General features: G+C 34.8%; 1 pseudogene; it reads right to left on the reverse strand.

Annotated features, from left to right (window-relative positions):
* Window positions 1-787: 787 nt before the first annotated feature.
* On the reverse strand, window positions 788-21,418 carry LOC124974650 (flavin-containing monooxygenase 5-like; annotated as a pseudogene).
* Window positions 21,419-22,286: the final 868 nt, after the last annotated feature.

The raw sequence follows: 22,286 nt of genomic DNA on the forward strand, positions 1-22,286 counted from the left end.
AACCAAAACTGCCCCTAACATCTGGCCTAACAGTCAGCTACTTATTTCCTAAAGTAAAACTCTGATTAGATTCAATCTGGGAACTAAGAGATCACAAAAGATAGGACAGCTACTTTAAAAAATCCCAATTTTTTTAACCAAGTCGAACCCATGGGTTGATGCTAAATTATTAAAACAACCTATGAGCCTAGAAATTTGAAAGTAATTTCTTTATTAAGAAAATAAAGACATGTTGCTTAGGTAGAGGAGCAAAAATGACCTGTTATCAGTAACATTAGTAAAGAGTAAGTAAAACAAAATGTCTCATCATAGACAACTATTTTAAGAACACTATTTCTTTTATCTCTCAGAAAACATATATTTAGTTATAATATTAAAAACAAACAGGAATTTAGCTTTTAATAGAAAATCAAATCCTATCAGAAGAATTACATGGAATCAGCCATTTTTTAGAGATGCTGATTTAAGGTCCGCACCATAATATTTGATAATCAACATGCCTAAGGACATAATATAAAAATGACTAAAGGATTCTGTGAGTTCACAGTCTAGAAATTATTGGGAAAAAAAGTGACAGATTACAAGAGTAAGGGGGGATGAATCAACCCAAATGAAAACCCAGGATTTCATTGTAGAAAAAAGAAGAAAGAGGATCAATGCTTCTGAAAGAGAAGTAAAGGTAAATTCTGGGAAATATGAAGCTGAGAGTTGTTCCATCTTGTTAGGTTTGGAAGACATTTCTAAATTGAGCTTCCCAATGAAAGCCAGGACATTGACAATGAGACATCTAAAAGTAAGCCATAATCACCTCAAATAAAATAACAGCTAGCATGAACCTACCCATTTCTTTGTTGAAGCTATGGAATTACTCTTTTCAATTACCCCTGTGTTCATAGGATTCCTTATATGATCATCTGTGGTTAAGATGTTTTTTTGAGCACTATTCCACTTTCCAGGGACCTATAGATGAAACTGGAGTGGAGTACAGGGTCCCAAAAATAACTGTAATGCTAACTTGGACCAGTGAAGGCCAGAGACAGTAGATTAGACTTGACTCCCACCAAATCAGCAATCCCTTCCATGCTATCAATGTAGTCTCCCTGAATGGTATGATGTTGGCTCTCCACAAACCTAAAAGTAGAGAAGATAGAAGCTGGTATTGATTTTATATTGGACTATAAGCTGTAGTAAATAGTAAAAAAAGATTATATTTGTCACCATCCTTAAAAATCTTACAAATCTTCTAGTAAGAGATAAGATAGGTATACACATACGGAACTCAAGGGTTCTGCTAAATATTGTGGGTTTGACTGCTAAATGGAAATGAAAAAAGGGCACTTAAAAGAGAGATATACTAGGCCCTTGAAGGATGTGAAAGATATAGATAAGATGAGAACAAAGAAAAGAATTAAAAATCAGGGGACAGCAGCAAAGTGAAAGAATAAAGCAGGAATGGGTAAAAGAATATTTATGGTCATTGCCTAAATTAGTAGAAAACAAGAATGGACAGCATTTCAGATTCAGAAGACTGATGCAAAAGAGGGAACTCATCACAAAAATCCTCAAACATGAGATTCTCAATTATTTTATGAGGGAAGTGGTGTTGGGGTAGTGGGTGTCCAAAGATCAGGGCTTTCCAGGGAGAATGTTAACTTGGAATTCTGAAAGAATGAGGGAGGGTGACTTATCCTATAAAAGGAAGTGGCCCTTCAGAAGGAACCAGATAAAATGATTATACCAAGTGCAGATTTGGAGACCTTAAAAGACTTTTTAGTGGGAAAATCTGGTGAACAGTAAAATATGTGGAAGAAATTTGACTAGGAGACTTTCACTTGCTACTTTCTATAATGAAAAGAAAGAACAATGGAACACAAAGGAAATAAGAGGAAAGTCAAATTAAGCTGATTGAGGGATCCAAAAACAAAGACAGGAAAAAATGATTAGAAAATAAATTTTAGGTAGAATTCTTGAGATAGAATTCCAAAGGAACTGATAGATGGTCAAGTAGTACTTTATCAAAATGGGGCTGGAGTTTCAAAGAGATGAAATGGGAAATAATTTGAGAGTTTTGCTTTCTGGAGATGATATTAACTCAGGTGTTTGTATGCATGCATTTATTTATCTTATAGCAGTAGGTCAAGAGCTGGAGTTTACATGAAGGTTTCACAAAAGGATTCACTAGTTACAGCATTGCAGGATTGTTATAAGGATTAAGTAAGCTCCATGTACATGAAATGCTGAATGTAACTGTCAACCCTTAAAAAGTTCAAATTATATCCTTGGGGACTGCTTATAGTCAGAAGGTGGTGAGACAAGAACAAGTCAAAGGAAAGAAAGCAGAAAAGTACAAATAAAAGAGTTTAGTGCCAGAAAAGAAGGGAAAGAAAGCACTCCAAGGGAAAATGTTTAAAAATGCCAAGCTCAGTAGTGAGAGATTGGAATCTAGTCACGGATGACCTCCAAGGGAACAGTGTCAGGAGTAAGGAGGTGAGTTTAAAATACAAGGACACTGGGGAGCAAGGGGAGAGACCTGAGAGCATAGGATGTAGAAACTTTAGATGTTTTGGCAATGAAAGAGGGGAAGAAAATAGGAGAGCACCTGGTAAGGATAAGAAGATTAAATAAAAAATTACTTTATCTTTCTCCAAGATAGGGGAGTTATGTTAGTATAGTCAGTTGCAGAAAACCACCATTTTGGGGACTTCAACAATCAATTTCCACTCTTTCTGAATAAAAACAACCCTAGGATTGAGCTCAAGTTCAGACTTCCAAATCATTGTATTCACCACAGCACTAAGCATCCAGCTGATGTTATTACCTTACCAAGTAACATGGACTTTTCATGCTCCAATCCACTGTAATCTGCATGTGCTTTTCACTTTATGATAGCCAGCAAAGCAGTCACTTCAGATTTGTAAATCTACTTAACAGATTTGAAATTATTATTCATTCAACATACTCTTCCTTCCTTTGGCACCTTTATTACTGCTTCAAGTAATTCCTCCCAAAATAACATACCTAACTTTCTTCTCCATGATTTTTTCTACATAATTTTTCTTTTAAGTCCAAAACATAGACTCTATACCCTTTTCTTGAGTTTTCTCTCCTTTCTCATCCATATTGAAACTGTTAGTAATATTTCCCCATTCAGTTGTCACAAATATTGTTCCCTTTTAAATCAGAATTCTCAAATTAACAAGAGCAAACTGAATTGTAGTAACATATTGTTTGTATTAAGAAATAAGTAGAAAAAGTTACCATACATCATCCTCGGAGAATTTCTTATCATTTTGCCATTTCCTCTTGAGTTTTAGTTATACCTGCCATCATTTCATGTTGTGAGGGAAATTTCTTTAGCCCTAAAGAAAAAAAATTTTACCTTAGTAATTACCTCAGTAAAAACAATGATCCTATTAACAATTACTGTGTTATGAGGAATTCAAAGAAATATAGGATAATTTTCTGTACTCAAAGAGATTATAGTTTGCTTGATTACATGATCCTTCCACCATCAAAATATAATAAGTGGAGCAAACCTAATTGTAAAAACAGAAATCTGAAATGTTCCAAGCCCCAATACTCTTTGAACACTGACAAGATGCCACAAGTAGGAAATGCAGCACTTGACCTCATGTGATAGCTCACAGTCAAAAAACAGGCACATTAAAACTATTGTATAAAATAACCTTGTGGTAATAAGGTACATATGTGGTATAAGGTATATATGAAAAATAAGTGAATTTCATTTTTAGATTTGGGTTCCATCTCCAAGACAGGCCATTATGTATATGCAAATATTTCAAACTCTGAAAATGCATGTTCAAAACACCTCTAGTCCTAAGCATTTTGGATAAAGAATATTCACCTGTATCAATATGTGTAGCTTACTTTATTCTGCTTTGTCTTAACATGTTTACTGTACTCTGCTTTCCAAAAAATACTTGCCTCCTCCCTAACATAGTCTTTGAATTGGTAAATGAAATATGGACACATGGAAATGAAAAATGGTCTTAAAAGCACATGGAAAATGAGACACAAGGTCAAGAGGCAAGTCGGATGTGGTGACACAACCTGAAGTCCCAGCACTTGGGAGGCTGAAGTAGGAGGATAATTTGAGTCCAGGGGTTCAATCAGCCTGAGCAATGTAATAAAATGCCATCTCCAAAAAGGAGAGGACTGGAGAAATGCACCTACACAGGTATCTTAATAAAAAAGCTATTTTATACAATAGAGAGCAAAAGAAGTAAACATAAATTCTCAATCACATTTTATGCTAAAGTCCTATGGAAGATAAGTCTCACCTTCTGACCTCTTTTATTAGATAGGAGTTTGTGTGGGGGGTAAGGTCAACAGTAACTCATAGTACCCAATCTTGACAAATAAATATAAGAATTAATATACAAACAGTTTCTGTACTAGGATCTAACACCAAGGACATGGCTAGACAAAGGCAGAATTACATTTAAGTTCATATAAACAACTCTAGCTCAAACAATAAGCCTTTTGCCCAGATATATAGTCTTATGACCAGATATGTTGGCACTATGCCATATGAAAATTTAAGTCACAATCCTAAAGTGTTACTCTACAAAATTCTGGAATGTAGAATTTCAGTACAGGAATGTGTCTTACTCAGTCCAATCCTTCTTTCTACAATACAATATCAAGTGACAAACTCATTCCTCCTTAAAAGTCTCTGGTCTTGGAGATATCACCACCATCTAAGGAGATGATAAAATTGATTGCTGTAGCTGCTGGAACATTACTTTTTGTACTGATCCCCAGATCTACTTCTATTCCACTTGCATCATTGGAACTAGCTCTTCCTTCTGGAGCCACAGAAATGAATTTTAACACCTGACAGTTCTTAAAATATGTGAAAAGCACCTGTCATAACTACTTTAATCTTCTCATTATCTGGATAACAAGCACAGGTTTCTTATATAACAGGCTTCAAGCTTTCTGACATTCTTGTTGCCCTTTTCTGGGCACACTCCATTAACTATCTTGATAAGTTCCTCCTGAAACACAGAAGTTGGAAATTCAATACTCAGAGCTTACTGTGTTTTCTGATGTGTTTTCTGATCTTAGCTACAGAAATTATTACTTATAAATCAATAAGGAAGAATGGGAATGTTTCCTTTGAAATTAATCACAGGTCTTTTAGGATGCTCAAGAAATACATTTTGAGAAGTAATTTCCAATTACTTCTTATAGGGTATTCAAAGAGGTGATATCAAGAAAGTTCTTGGCTGCCATGCAAGAAATTTGTATTTAATGTAGGCTATAGAGAACCACTGAAGGATTTTGATTGGGAGAGAACTCAAATCAGATTTGCAATTTAGAATACAGTTCAGAGGGAGTAAATAAATGCAAGTAAATCTTGCATTTATTTGCTTGAAATTTTATGGAGGAGGGGGTGGAGAACTATTTCTTGATGGTGACAGTGCATAAACAACAATAACAAAAATCTGTTAAGATTTGATGGACAAAAATATTTACAACATTCTGTGATGCAGTTCTCTTTGAATTCATTAACTTTCCATGTTATCTTGTTTAGACAAATATTGTATCACATTTCTTATCTCCCTCCAAATCTTGATCCCCTTTTTATATTTCTATTTTACAATAATGGCCACAGCACCTGGGCAGATTCTTTTCTCTCTTATCCCCAACATGTATTCTCACCAAATCCTTTTAAAAGTTCCTATGAAGTTTCATTCAAGTTTGTCACCTCCTATTCATTTACATTGCCATTACTTTGGTTTAAAGGCTTCATGAGGTCTTACTTGGACTGACATTCACATTTTACTCCCTCTAACATGTATTCTAAATTGCAAATCTGATTTGAGTTCTCCTCTCTCAGTTAAAATCTTTCAGTGGTTCTCTACAGTGGACAATTAAAAAAAAAACTTCTTGCATGGCAGCCAAGAACTTTCTTGATATTACCTCTATAAGTACCCCTGACTTCATTTTCCTTAATTTCTATAACATTATTTCCCAACATTCTCAATTACTTGTAATACCCAGAACTCAATTTACTGTCATTTTCCCCTAACTTTATGTAAATATTGGTGATTTTCCCATTCATATATCAAAATTTTCTTTTTTCTTTTAGTATAAATCCATGGAAGAATTGGGTATTTCTTGCCCACTGTTCCCATAGTAGCTCCTCTACATTGTTACTAGATCATCTGCTTAGAATTCAGTAAATATGTGTGAAGTGAATGAACACATTAAATGTTTGTTTCTTGTCTATCTTCCTTCTATGACTCTGAGTTCCATGAAAATAGGAATTTTTTGTTTTACTGTTTTTTTCTGAACCTAGGAGATCATATATACTGAGATATCAGTAAATGTTTGCTGAACAATGTTGTTGAAGAACAGTGAGGAATTGAAGTTTATTTTTCCAGAGTCCCAAAATAATGTGGGAATGAAGAGAGTCTAAATTAAGCTCTATGGTAAGGGGTCTTTCAAGGTCTACTCTCATTTGTAAGGCATGCTGTATTTGTGTAATCCTGACTTTCTGAAATCCTGACTTTCCCTGCACATTTTGGTATAATGTTACAAGAGAAAAGAGATATGGCTGTCATACTGGTCTTACAGACCAGTTCAGCCTTTTAGCTTATATATGAATACAAGACCAGTGTAACTCCACATGTTGAACCACAAGAATGGGATCCAAATTGGAATGGGTTGCACGCCATGTATATAAAATGTCAAAACACACCTTACTGTCATGTATATCTAAAAACAAAAAATTAAGAAAAAAACCTTTATATGGACAAAAAAGGAAAAGGTCTTATCTTTTTTATTTTTTAATGTTAAGCTGATATTATTCAACCCTCAAGATTTCACTGCTTGGTTCTAGTTTGACTCTTTGCCCTACTAAGTAGGTTATTCCTTCAAATATTTGAAGGGAACTCTCAGATCTCCCCCAGATTTTAACTTATTTTGCCTAAACTTCTCCAGCAAATTCATCTGCATTTCAAATAATATGTTTTCTCATTCCTTAAATCATTCTTATCTCTCTCCTTATTCATTGAATTCCAGTTTCAATTTTATAATGTTTTCAGGTGGTAGTCTGATCAATTTAGAGAACAATTATGTGTTCTGGGACATAATAATTTTTTGATGATGCGAGATTTAATCATGCCTTTTAGAAGCCTTATCCTCTGCTGACTCATATTGAGCCTATTATCCCAGACCTCAAAGTTTTTTCTAGTACTCCTAGCCAAAACTGAAAGAAGGTATGTAAAAAGGGTGTGAGGATTTGAAAGTTGAATATTCTACATTCTGGACTAGTCTCCTACCAGGTGTTAATTTGCTATCTGAAATTAAGTCACACCATTTCTATATTTGACATTCTCTATAATGAAAGATGGCATTCTTTAACTTCACAAATACACGCCAGTTGTCCAAAATTTAGATGAGTGTAATCATCTGGGGAACAATTTTGTCAAAAAATCTTATGCCTGTCCCACCCAGATGTACTGAATAAGCATCACCAGGGATGAGATCAAAGCATCATTAAGTTTGGAAAATATCCCAGGTGATTCTAATATATGTTTATGGTTATAAAATACTAGTTTAGAGTCACTTAAAAATAAATGTTCTAGTAATAATTTTATGCCAAATATTATGCAACCCTCAATATTTCAGTCATACATACTGCTATTTAAAAGCAAGTACATAAACACAATTAAACATAATCAAGTAATTAAGTAGTCAATTTGTACAGTCACTTACCTTTAAATACTTGAGTGGTCCAGCATCCTTGGAGCTCTGCAATGCACATAATGGCTCCAAAGGGTTGAATCAGGCCTATGATAGCAAGAATTGACTTTTCTAGGTTGGGGGAAGACCTTTTGATATGGGGATATCTTGTTTTTGACCACTTTGATGGAAACTTCAAGAAAAGCAAAGGCAAACCTACAGCCTGTGGCAAAGATAACAGCATCAGTATTGTCTGCTCTGGAGCCATCCTCAAATATGGCAGCTGTCTTTGTGAATTCCTTCACATATCATTTAACTTTTACCAAGTCAGAAATTATATATTTGGCAGATCATCATCTATTGTTGGATGCTGGCTCAGAACTCTATGAGTGCTGATAAAGATGAAGAGGAGAAATGAGAGTGACCAAGAAAGAGGGAAAGAAGGGGAAAGAGAGAAATAAATCATGTAAGTAAATTTTTGCTTTGGTGGAGGTGGTTAAACAATGTCAATGGTTTCCACTCAGTCTACCAATGAAATTTGGAAAAGTTCTACTTTATACAAGTTCTACTTTACCTCAGCTTTTTAGGGCTAGAAGTCACTGAAAGGGGAAAGCACTGGAGAAGTGAAGGAAGAAGAGTCTTAAATGAGGAATGCATATGTGGTTTCTTAAATAATACTAACACTCTGTTGTATCATAAGGCCATAGGCCAATAGTTTCTGTACACATATTATTAAGTCTGGCAGAACTTGTCTGTTAATATTCTGTTCAGTTCCATTTGTAATTCCAAAGGTGCAAGAGGTAGATTTAGAATTTCATTTCCCAAACTGTGTAATAAATTACATCCATATAGCAATTTAGAATTTAAATTATATTTCCATTCATTAACTTGACAATCACACAAACGCTATGAAGGAGATAGGATAGGTGTCATTATCTAGGTTGTATAGATGTGGAAACCAAAGTCAAGAGAAGTGAAGTGACTTGACCAATGTTATACAGCCTAGTATTTTAGAATTTCTATTAAAATAGCTTTCTATAAACTCTTTTGGGATACTTTGGACATGGTAAGTAGTGTTTTCTAGAGACAGCATGGAATAAGGGTATCAAAATAAGTAAGCCAAGTTTTCAGTATCTTGGGTCTTTAAAAAAAAAGTCTTAATTCAGTTTTAAAAGAGTCTTAATTTCTGAACTTTAAGTCAGTAGGCTCTGACAGTCCTCATTCCATTATCTTCCTGGCCTAGTCTCAGAAATATTGTATGGTTTACAACTATCCTTGATTTGTTGAATTTAATTTGCTTTGATTCTAACTTTTAGGAAGATTCTTTTCTGCATCCCAACCTCATGATTTCATTTTTCTCTCTAAACCTATTCCCTTTCACTAGCAGTACCACCATTTACATAGGTGGCCAAGTCACAAAATTGTCTCATATCTGCTTACCAAGACTATGCTCTTTATCCCTTAAAAAGGAAGATTACCCAGAATAGTTTTGTTTCCTCCCTATCTCGCCTGAACTATTACAGTTGTCTTTAGGGCTCCCTTCCTATCTGCCTTCTATACAGTTTGCCTTAGAATAGAAAGGCAAGTAAACATGATTTTAGGATCCTCAATTTAGAAAATAAAATAAAAAGCTATAAAGAATATTATTGTGTCAGGTGCTGTGGTCATTCTACAATACTTTTATTACAGATTTATTATTATGTCACTCACTTGCTTAAATTCTAGGCAAATGCTCTGCCACTGAGCTAAATCCCAAACCCCCAAACTTTTTATTTAGCAGAGCATACAAAAAGTTTCTTACATAATAGACCTACAGATATATTTAACTACTCATCTACCTTTGCCATATAGTCTAGATATATCAGACTATGTGCAGGTCTCAGGCTATAATGTGCCTTTTGCTATTCTAAGATATTATAATTAGAATGCTACATGCTGACACTATTTATGTACCTCTTATTATTCCATAACATCTCAATTTGTTTTGCAACTACAAAAGATATTCATGCTTAAATAACTAAATGAAAAAGTTGTTGAAAACACAGCATCCAAGTGTCATCTCACTAATTAATTTCAAATTGCTGAGACAATTTAGCAAGGCCCTAAGCAACTTAGTGAGACCTTATCTAAAACAATACAAGGGACTGGGAATGTAACTCAGTGGTAAAATGACTCTGGGTTCAATCCCTAGTACCCAAAAGAAAAAATAAAAGAATATTATTGGGACATCTGTGGAAATTTGAATATGCCAATATTTTAGATAATGTATTTTATCAATGTTAAATTTCCCAAATGTGATAATTGTATTATGGTATATACCAGAGTGCCCTTTTTCTTAGGTATATATTAATGATTTTGACTTACTTTAAAAAAATGTTCTTAAGTATGTATGTATACTACATATTTTTTGGATCTTCCTATCTTCTAAAAGGGAAAACAGAAAAAGCAAATATGGCCATATTTGATAGGTGAATCTAGGTAAAAGATATATGAATGCTCAATGTATTTATTATTGAACTGCTTTTCTGTAGATCTGAACATTTTCAAAAATGAGAGATTAGACAGAAAAAAATCATTTAAAGTCAGTATATAAAAATGATTTCACAATGGTTCTCCTGGCTGTATGAGAATCTCATTCTTTATACTCTGCATCCTATGCATTTCTTTGTCATATACTGTTGTCTGTCTTCTCATTTATATTTTTAAGGTAAGATCCATTCTGAAGTCTTCCATTTGTTACCCATGTTTTCCTCAGGAAAATTACTTAGTTTCACTTAGGTTCAATTTTTTTAATCTGTAAAATAGTCATAAAAAATGTACAGACCCCCAGGGCCATTTGTGAGGGTTAAATGAGATAATACATATAACTCATCACTGTTCTTGTCTTTAAAAACACTTCAAAAAAGTTAAGGTATTATTTGTATTATCATGTCTTTTCTCTATGTATTTCATGCCCAATATAATGCCTTGCTCACAACAGGTGCCCCATATTTGTTGACTGACTGAATGTTGCACTGCCCTGTACTATCTTTCTGTTGTTGTTGGGCACAATATTAAAAGAACTGATACCTGAGAGAATAAGAAAATGGTTAATGCCAATGAGAATAAGTGACAGAAATCCTTCAAACCAACAGATCTTGTTCTTCTGTGGTTGATAAGGTAAAAATTGAATTTGAAATTCTCTGGATTTTCTTTTTTCTTTCTATTTTATTTATTTATTTGATATGTGGTGCTGAGAATCAAGCCCTGGGCCTCGCACATACTAGGCAAGCACTCTAACACTGAGCCACAACCCCAGCCCCTGGATTTTCTTAATGTATGGGTAGAGATAGCTCTGTTAGCCTGTGTGAACCATTCTTGTTCTTGTATCTTAGCCATTATCAACTCCATTCCCATCCTGAGAACATACCTGTGTTTATGCTTCAGGTCAAACATTTCATAATCAAATCTTTTACTCATACTTTTTTTCCAAAAATGTATTTGCTAATGCTTGGCCACATATCTTTGATATAAGATGTTAAGTTGAGAAAAATGTACCACATCAAAAGGATATCCATGATCCCCTACATGATTCAGGATCCATGTCCCACTCCTGGTGCTGAGGAATACCTAATGCATGGAAAATATTGTTTACTTTTATCATTCTGGCTCACAATCTGAAAGTACTCGCACTTTATTCAAGATTAAGTTCAAACTCACTAGTGTGGCATTTTGGTTCTGTACAATCTTTTTAAAAAAATTTCTGCCATTTTCCTTCCCAAAAACTGTTGAAGAATATATTTCACTGTGATCCATGTTTCTGTTTAATGTGCTTGAAAAGTTCTCCTCTTTTAAATTCTCCTCAGCACATTCATTTTTATGATCCAGATCAAGTAGACTTCCTCTATGAGAACATCACTGACCTTTCAGGTTGAGAATTCTCTCTCCATCCTCTGAACTTCACTAGCACTTATCACCTATAGGACTCATTAAAAATCATGGAATAGGCTGAGATCAGTGGTGCAGGACTATCATCCAAGTGGCTCTGGAGGCTGAGGCTGGAGGATCATGAGTTCAAAGCCAGCCTCAGCAAATTAGCAAGTCTCTAATCAACTCAGCAAGATCCTGTCTCTAAATAAAATATAAAAAGGACTGGGGAAGTGGCTCAGTGGGTAAGTGCTGATATCCATATGTTTTTGGAAAGATTAGATTGCTTCTTTTTTTTTTCCATTTGAATGGCAAAAAGGAAAATCACCCACCATCCTGTCAAATAAAAATTTTTAATTACCAAAATGTGCCTTCCTTTATATGAGAACATGGCATTTCTTCTGGTCAATGGACAATTCACACTCTCAATATTGCATTTACACAAGCTCTTCCAGCAAATACCTGGTCTTCATCAAAGCCAGGGAGAGGCTAACTAGGATTCTTTAAAAAAATCTTTTTGTAATTGTAGATGGACAGTATGCCTTTGTTTTATTTGTTTATTTTTCTGTGGTGCTAAGGATGGAACCCAGTGCCTCACACATGCCAGGCCAGCACTTTGCCACTGAGCTACAGCCCCAGCCCTAACTGGGATTCTGAGTGCAGCCTGAAGTAGTGAACTTATTCCTTAGTATAAAGCCAAATGAATAGTGGAACTCTAACCAGTAATCATGCCCCTCCATTAGCATAAATCATGATGCCAATTGAGGCATTGAAACCAAGCCCCATATTTGCCACTGGTACTGATAGGCAATGTGCAGCCATCCATACTCTGTTGGGTCTACCTTCTTGATAAGACTGAAGATAGAATGAAGCAAAGTAAATCATTGACTCAAATCTGCTTGGTTGTGTAGCTAATCTCTACAGCCAGATCTACTCCAGAATTTCCAACAATTATAAAGACTTTTTCCAGCCAATGCCTCTGGGTTTTTATAGTCTCAACTATGGAAGTACTGTCCTTTGAACTTCTCAATTCCTGCAAGAGAACATAAAATAAGTATTGAATGATAGTTTATATGATGGATATCATATGTAAATTCATACTTTTGTAGAATTTAAAGTTGAAGCACATATTCTCCATATGATCTCCCCTTATTCAGCTATTATTGTCATTCTGAATACATTTGCTTATTTTTTCTTCCATAGCCCCAATAGTTACAATAGTAACTTGTGATTCCTATATCATAAGTAGTTTGTATTTTGTATTTGCAGATACACAAATCCAAACTGCCTCAGAAAACTGCCATTCTCTTTTGTCTTTTCATTCGCTTAGATACATACTCCCATTTCAATTAGTGTATATATGTTTCTGTATACTCTAGGACATACATAAAGTGCATTTTTTTTAGAAAAAGAAAGTTCAGGCCCCAAACTGAAACTAAATTATTCAAGCTTTCATTTAACCTTTAGAAACTCAATATTTGTTTGTTTTCTCAATCACTTAAAAATTCCACATCTGAACCAAAGCTGTGTAAGAGTTCCACAGTGTTTCTTTTTGATCCTTAAGAAGACCAAAGTCATTGTGAAACTAAATACAATCATATTCTACTTGTTAGAAATACATACATTCTCAAAAATTTGCTGCAAGTTGGTTTCATTATTGTGAAAACATCACAGAAGTACTTATGTAAGCATAGATTATTTAGGCCAGTCACTTGATATGGCCTCCTGATACAATCAAGACCCACAATAAACATGAGACATGTGAGACTAGTTGGTGTAACATGGCAGTCTGTTTTACAGTAAATGTTTCTATAAGTAGAAGCAGTATACTCTACGCTAAATGTAGTAAATACATAAATCCATAACATGGTTGTTTATTATTATTATGTACCATATACAAAATTGTGTGAGCTATAATTTTATACAACTGACAATGCAGATGGGTTTGTATATCAACATCACCATGATATTATAATAGCTATAATACTACTCAACCAAAAGGAATTTTTCAGTCCACATTATAATCTTATGGGATCACCATTCTGTATGTATTCCAGCATTGACTGAAATGGCATTATGTGGTGGCATGATTGTTCACAGACCTCTAAACTCTAAAATTACCATATCCAAATGACAATAATACAAATTATTCCATTTTCAAGGGAACATGCACAATTAGGGTAAGCCTTATTTCACCCCAAGGTGAAAATCACTCAGACGACAACCTTCTATTCCTCAGTTTCAAAGGCATGGCTTGAGGGTCAACCTCCTTTCTTAGTTAAGTTTCTGGTAGGTCACTCACCTGGAAAGCTTTCCAGGGGTCAGTTTGCATTAGTGTGATGGCCAGTGCAAACCATGTATCCATCAAAGACATTAACCTCCTTTTTCCCTTCACACTCAGTGACTACCTCCCATTGACCTAAAGTAGAGAAATCAGGCCTCTTCTTCACACTGTACACAGTGGTCTGAAAGAAAAGTAACATACACAGGGGACTGTAACCATAACCAGTACAATGTATATCTTCCCAGACATGACTTATTCTGCAAAATGTTACACAAAATGTTGATACCACTGGTGCCATCACATCATTAGGGTCTTTGCAAGAATATTTGATTTTCATATTCCATAAAGAACAGTTTTGTTTGAGGTTGTGGTCCAAATGGGAAGACTTCTATAAGGCAGATAAAGTAAAATGGAGTTGACAGACTAATGTACTCTCCTGTGCCTCTAGAAAAGTAGGATTTGTGAGGATTTTTAGTCTCTGTATTAAGGCATTGTAGCACCTGAATAAATTCTGAATTTCTCCTGTACTTCTGTGAAACTCTATGCACTAAACATCTATTCCTTCACTAACCCCAGACATCCCCAAACTCTCTGATGTCTTCTGACACCCAAATTCTGTTCTCTTTGACTAACCTCAAACATGTGACTATGAGGCTCCCTTTCATTTTAGAGCAGGAAAATATTTCAGTGGCCCTTATTTTTTAAAGGAATCTCTCTTTGCCTTTTACATATGCCCACTTTACAAATAATTATAGAGAAAGAGGCTTTGAGATAGGGAAATAGTGGTATAATTTTTAGTTTTTTAAAAAAAGCAATAAATATGGGTTACTCTGCCAGCCTAAGGAAACATCAAGAATGCATTCCATTGAGCTTCTAGGGCCTTGACTATAATGTCTTGGTTGAATAATAGAGACACTAAGCCTAAACCATCCTGTACTATTTATAGTTCCTGTCATGTGTTTTCACACAAGTTGGTGCTTCTACTTGGATCATCCTTTTATTTCTTTTTCATTTGGTAGAATCCTTTCTACTCAAGACTCAGCTTGGACATTATCTTCTCTAAAAGTCTTTCCTGGAACTTGATTCCTCTTCCCTGATGGGTTAAACATCCCTCTTCTGAGCTGCAATGCATAGATCTCTATAGCACTTATCACTTGGTTTACTACTTATATGTATAATAATAATTTTCTTCATTTTTCTGTCTTTAAACACAGTTACTTAGTTAAGTTACTTATTATTTTGTCTTTGCATCATCACTGCTTAGTACATTAACAAACTTGTTCAAGAACTGTCACTTAAACAGGTCAAAGATGCATCACTGGGCTATAAATGTCTGACTTTGGAAATTGTCACCAGATATTACCATTTTATTATTGTTGCTAAACAGAAAAAGGTGGAAGTTTTGAACTTTAAGCCAGGTGATATATCTGTTTATGGTCATGATTTTAAATTATGGGAAATTCACAGCAGACTTTAGAGAAGAAAGGAACCAAAAGTCATACAGTACAATCATCTTCTTTTACATAAAAAGAAAATTATGATAAATTCAAGTTGAGAAACTAACTCATCTCAGGTCACAAGTTAATTAGTGGTAAGAACAAGGGCCATAATTTAGGGTTTTGTTTCCTAATTCAGTGTTCTGCTCTCTCCACCAGATTTAACTTCTTTGCTTCCTCAATAACTTCTGAGTCACTAAGTACTTCACCAGGTTTTTTGGTGATCACATAAAATAATATATTGAAAAGTGCCTCAGAAAGTATAAAAGAATAAAGCAATAGTGGAAAAGTGGAACCAGAAAGATTTAAAGTTCCCATACCTATTCATTCCCCTCATCTCCTTTATTATAAGCAGAGTATGAAATGAAGACAATGAAAATACTGGTGGCAGTTATCTTTCTGTATCTGCAGTGAAAATATATGAGAGACTCTCCCAGGGATATTGTAGAGAGAGATCAAAGAGTGGAGTCTTTGTACTTAAGCATATCAAGCTAATATTTACACATAAGCACTGGTAAATGAAGCCACATTATTCATTTATTTCATGAAGAACTTCAAGCACAAAGACACCCACAAAACTGCCTACCTTGAACTGGATATACTTTAAAAGTTTGAAGTCATTGGCATATATCCTGAAATACTCAAGGACCTGGGAATTGTGCATGAAGTTAAGATAATGATCTGGGATGGTGTAGTCACTGAAGCACATCATCTCCTTAGAAGTATTGATGATCACCAATTTGTAGATACTGACTCTCCCTTCTTCAGGATTTTCCTGCAGTAAATTAGAAGTATTCATGGCAACTTGAGAACTAATTTCATGATTTAAAAATAGCCAGTGAACAGTTGAAAAATTTCCTGAAATAAATGCCAATTAAAAAAAAGTCTACACATACACCACCTCCATACATCTCCCAGTACTTGGGCCTCTGTGTAGTTTCTTCCCCTTGAATCTCAGTATCTTTATGACTTGCTTTTGACCAACAGTATACAGTTGAAATGGCACTGAATGTCTTTCAATACTAGGTAATAAGTAGCCTTGCATCTACCACCTGGGTGTCTCAGAAGGCTCACTTTGGTGGAACCCAGCAGCCATGTAAGAATTTAGCTTTTGCAGCTGTGACCCAAATACCTGACAATGAGAAAGAATCCTTTTGGCTCATGGATTCAGAGGTTTCAGTTCCACTGCTTTTGGCTTCAGGCAAGGCAGAAAACCATGGTGGAAGGGTATGGCAGAGGAAAGCTTCTCAGCTCATGGTAGCCAGGAAGCAGGGGTTGGGGGAAGAGGCCCAGGACAAGACAGAGTCCCCAAGGGTAACCCCCCTGAACCCATGATATGCTTTTCAACCATGTTTCACCTGCTACAGTTTCTACCACTGCCTAGTAATCCATTCAGCTGTCAATGAATTAATTCATTGATGATGTCAGAGCCCTAATGAAAGAATCACTTTCCAAAGGACCCAACTTTGGACAATTCTGCATTGGATACCAAGATTTGAACACCTGGGCTTTTTGGGGATATTCTAAATCTTTACTATAAAAAATCCAACTACATTGAGACCACAATACTGTTAGGAAGCCCAACCTAGGCACATGGAAGAAAATACCTAGGATAGAGAAATATTCAAATAGCCCCCAGAAATTTTAGCTATCCCACCTAAAGTTCTAAACATGTGAACAAAGTAGTCACATTACATTCAGTCTTAGCACCGATCAGATGGCCATCACAAGAAATTCCAAATGAGAACTTCCCAGCTGAATGAATAAGTCTCAAGAATTTTTGTATATATTGAGACATTGCTCTCAAGAAAATGTACTAAGTCTCTTTCCAGTATAAGTTGTTATTTACCCCATTGTTACTATTGCTGGGTAACAATAATTTAAATGAATAAAAATGGGTTAGATCAAAACATACTAGGGAAAGTATAAGTTAGTGTAATATTTTCTGAGTGATTTTGCAATGTATATAAAAATCCTTGAAATTTATGTAGCCTTATAAAGAAATATTCAGACTTGCAAATGAAGATTATTGTTAAAGGATGTTACTGTCAGCATTATTCATAAAATAAAAATGAAAACAATTTAAATGCTTAAGAAAAAATAACTGAAATTTGAGAAACACTGTTCTTGATCCTTGCTTCCCAAAGTATGGTCTGTGGACCAGCACAAAGGGGATCACTAGGGATATTGTTAGAAATGCAGAATTTTAGGCCCCTCCCTAGACTTAATGAATCAGAACTAATATAACAAAATCCTCAACTGATTCAGATGCACATGAAAACTGAGAAGCACTGGTTCAGATGACATTAATCCCTAATTCAGTGTCTTCCTTCCTACAACAAACTTTTTGCTTACTCAAAAATTTCCAATTAATTACTTCATGGGGTTAAGGTGGTAATCCAATAAAATAATGCATTATGAATCCAGCCTATTACACTCTCACTGAAATGTCACAAACCACAGGTTTTCAAATCTATTACATTTAAATTCTTTTTGATTATAGAAAATCACCTTAACCAATTTGGACCCTCTCCTTCCTTTTTATTACAGAAATGAATAAATATTAGGAGAGTGGGTAATACAAAACATTAAATATCCACAAAAGAGAGTGTTGGATTTCCCACATTCAGGTTTATTTTCCTCCCAATTCTCATTAAATAATTATTTAGTCTAGGAATCCGAAATTGACCACACTCATTTGTCTGCCTAATAATTATTTCTTTTTGACTCCTAATAAGGTTTTCAGCAGTCTTCTTTCAAGTATTTTCTTATTTATTTTACCTATTTCAACCAAAGTATTCATTTAAGTTGTGTTTATGACTATATCTCTGCCATAATTAACATTTTAGTTGTTCATGTTTCCTATATTACCTAGCAAAGTGCTTTATTGGGACTCCAGATCAACATAACCAGAATCTCATGAATGGGCTGACATCATTTTTTGTTAATGTTCTCCCAGTGATTAATTCTTAAATATGTAGAAAAGTGGACAAATATATCCTTTTAAGTGTTTTTCAATCCATTTATTGTCTTTTTATCTTTTTTGCCATTTTTTTGAGGAAGGAGGAGTTATGAAATTTATGATTTTTTAAAAAAACATATTTCATTAAAGGGTGTATATTATTTAATTTTCTGATTAAATAGTAACAGTACCATTTTATATTATAGTGTGCCCACATGGCAACTATTTGTCTATCTGCTATACTTTAAAATTTTACTATGTGAAATAGTTATCTGATCATCAGCATAAATATCACTTAGGGCTTATCAGAAATGGAGAATTTTGGTATACTCCAAATTAATTCATGAGAATCTCCAGTAATTCATGTGTACATTAAAGTTTGAAAAGCACAGTTTAGCATGCTTTAATGATTTTTAGATCTTCAGTTTGACTCAAAAATATCAAGATTATTTTATAGCATTGAGTACTTATTAAATCCTTAGCATTTTGAAAGAAATTTTATTAACTTTTCAAGTAATTTCATTCATAAGGTAACATCAGAGTAAACTGATATATATATCATATCACAACTTACTTTCTACCATCAATCTTACTTAATGTTAAGAAGAGATCAAGAATTGATTGAAATTAATGTCTTGAGAGCTCATATAATTATTATTAGAAAGTTTTCAGCTGTACAAGGAGGAGACAACACCAGTTTGGTAGGTGGAACATGTTCAGAAAATAGAAATAGTGGTGTCTGAGAAAATACTTGTTTGGCAGATAGAAAAATGAAAGAGGAATCATGATAGGAGAGTAAGTGGTACTACCAGAGAAGAAAATAAAAATACACTGAATCCCAGGAAACTGTCACAAAAAATGAGAAAATAGAAACCCTGAATTCCCAGTGTTCTTATTGGACACCTCCAGTGGAGGTGGAATTTCAATGTGCTTAGATTGATTCTACATATGAAACCTCTAACAAATTATAAAAAAGTTTTGGGGGATGGAAGGACAACTAGACTCCAAATAATAATCATGGAACTGATAGAGATGTACATCTCAGGAAAAAGTTATCAAGGTAACCACCAGCAACATGCAAAATATGTTCAGTCCATTAAAGAATGTTTACAATACCTACAGCTATGTAACTGAAAAATGTGAAAAGGACGGTCTATAGCTCCATAAACATTCTTAGCAGCCACTCAGGACAGCTTTCTTCTCAAAATCCACTTATTAAAAATACATATATTGGGTAGGAAATATATGCCAGGCATCATTCTTGGTTTTAGAATATAATAGTGAGCCATATATGTACATCTGTGTTAAGAAAAGTCAGAGAAGTCAGAGCATTATAATGAAAGTTTATTTTTTTATAGAAGCAGTTCATAAGGTGTAGAAATTTTGCCCAGAGGATAATAAAAAAGAAATCCTCAGGCTGTATATTCAGCAGATTTTAACTTCAAATCCCTTTAGAGTTTAAAAAGCAAAAAATTATAATCAGGCAGAATAAAGGCTACACTCCCAACATTATCCCTGTCTCAATTGATTTCACTGCCATTCAGTAATTGCTAAACCTGGCTAGGATGCTTAAGGAGACCCAAAATGTGGGGGTCTCACTCTAGGCATGAATAATAACTGACATGTAACCGTATGCAGAGCTGTCACTTTTATAAGTGATGGATGTAATTATTCATCACTTACTCCCTATGATCACTGTACAAAGGGGGTATTACTATTATCCCTTTCTAAAGATTAAAAATGCAGTGGTCAGAGAGGTTTAATGATATACCCAAGGCCATACTTCTTGTAAATGACAGTCTTTGAATCTAAAACAGTGCTCTTAACCTATACACTAAGGTGTGACTGGATTTCAAGAGTAGAATTTTCTGTTACTAAAAACAAATTAACAGGGGGTTTCAGCCCACATCTGATTATGATAAAGGTATAGGGATTTGCTAAGGGGATTCATTTTAGATCTGAATAAGACTATAGTCAGAATTAGTTTCCAAAATGGAGCCAAGATACAACATATTTGTTCAACTAAGAAATGTCATTAGGCCACTTTTAAGTAGCTGGCCAACACTGTGTTAGTTTTTATGATGTGAAATATACCTGTGACACCTCAATTCCATTCACTTGTCCAGAAAATGAGTTTAAAAGTAAACCAAGTTAGAGATCAATGAAGGTGACTGATACTTTTTGGCAGTTACTAAGCATACCATTTAAATAGATGATATTGTCAATGGTTACTAACAAGTTGTAGGGTTGGATGTGCATATTAAAACAATTTAAAACAATTTAAAACTGAGTATGTGTAAGGACAAGAAAACCCATTTGTCAGTGCCCTCTACCCTCTTCTGGAAGACAAAGGACTTTGAACTTCTCAAAGCAAGAAGTTTACAGCAAACAATACTATCAAATTTTATACCTTATTCAAGGACAAGAAATGTCAGAAAAATACCTGGATATTTTTTAATAGAAAAAGTAAAGTTGAAGATTGGAGGGAGGTACTCCTGGAAGGAGTTGTTAGCAGGTAATTCTAGCTCATTTGCCTTTTAGACATATCAGAAACAATCACTCTATATTTTCTAATCCCTTTGTGCTTTCTAATATATGTTGTTCTGTTACTCATCCTCCCTGCTTCACCAGATCATTTTCCTCTTCTGAAAAACAGAAAAACTAATGAAATGAAAATATTGTCTGTGGGTTTCATAGACAATAGAAAAGGAAAAAAAGGGACATGTGCAATGCATTTTGCAGCCAACAGAGGTAAAGAGAAACCCTCATAAATGTAGGGTGGGGAGATGTTAAGTCAACAGGCAGAATTTTATCAGGTTTAGTCACTATCAAGCTCTCATATTACCCAATATGAGATAAAATGTTGCATGCACCCATCTGCAGGGAGGGCTTCAAGTATTAAGGGACAAGGAGATTTACCGGATACCTACACAGCCCTCCAATGTCATCAGTCCTTTCAAAGCAAACAGATTCCAAGTCTTCATCCAGGCAGCACTTGACAAAAGAGAGTCCACAGGATTCACTCCCAATCACAGCAATTCTTTTCTTGGTCATGGTCTCCACAGTTCTTCACCTGGCTATGGCAATGTCACTTGTCCTAAAAAAAGAATGACAAGAGACAGAAAGGACAAATCTGTCAACAGTTTTTAAGAAAGACAGTTGTCACGACACTCAAATAAATGCTGTAACAAAAGGTGACTTTCAGAAAGCCAGATTTGGTTGCCCTCTTCAGAAGAAATCTCCTGCACAGGATAGGGCAGATCTGTTGCCTGCAGGACCCAGAGCTGAGAAGGTCCATACTGTTTCCAGAAGCATCTGGCTGATTCTTCAGCTGCAATCTGGAAGTTAATCTGATTTTCTGCTGTAATAAAAGAAATAGAAAATACAGAAGTAAAAACAGCAGCAACAGTCAATGGAGAGGAGTTGTTCTGTTCCACCTCTTTTCAGCCAACACCCCACTCACTCATTGGCAGCAATTCTCCCTCTCTTAATGGGAAGAAATTACTTTTAAAACATTAATGGGGATTTTAAAGTAAATTCTACCAGTAGTGTAGATCTGAAGAGCCAGTCCATGAGGTGAGGAGGAGGGAGAAAAACTTTTAGATGAAATATAACTGTTTTTATTTCAATTACTTTTAAATATGGTTACAAATAGATCTTTGGCTTGGAGAATTATTTTACTCCATCAGGAAGATGCCTGTCTTAGACCACTATATGGTCTGAATTATGTAAAAATATAGGAAGCACACAATGGGAAACACATAATGTCCACATCACCTAGTGGGAGAATGAAAGAAAAGAGGATCAAAGGGAAGTTGTGTCTGTGTGCATAAATATGTATATATATGTAATAAAAAGGAATGTTTTCACTTTGGTTGGAGTATGAGAGATTGAACCTGGGGCACTTACCTACTGAGCCACA

Source organism: Sciurus carolinensis, unplaced genomic scaffold (genome assembly GCF_902686445.1).
Source record: "Sciurus carolinensis unplaced genomic scaffold, mSciCar1.2, whole genome shotgun sequence".
NCBI classification, from domain to species: domain Eukaryota; kingdom Metazoa; phylum Chordata; class Mammalia; order Rodentia; family Sciuridae; genus Sciurus; species Sciurus carolinensis.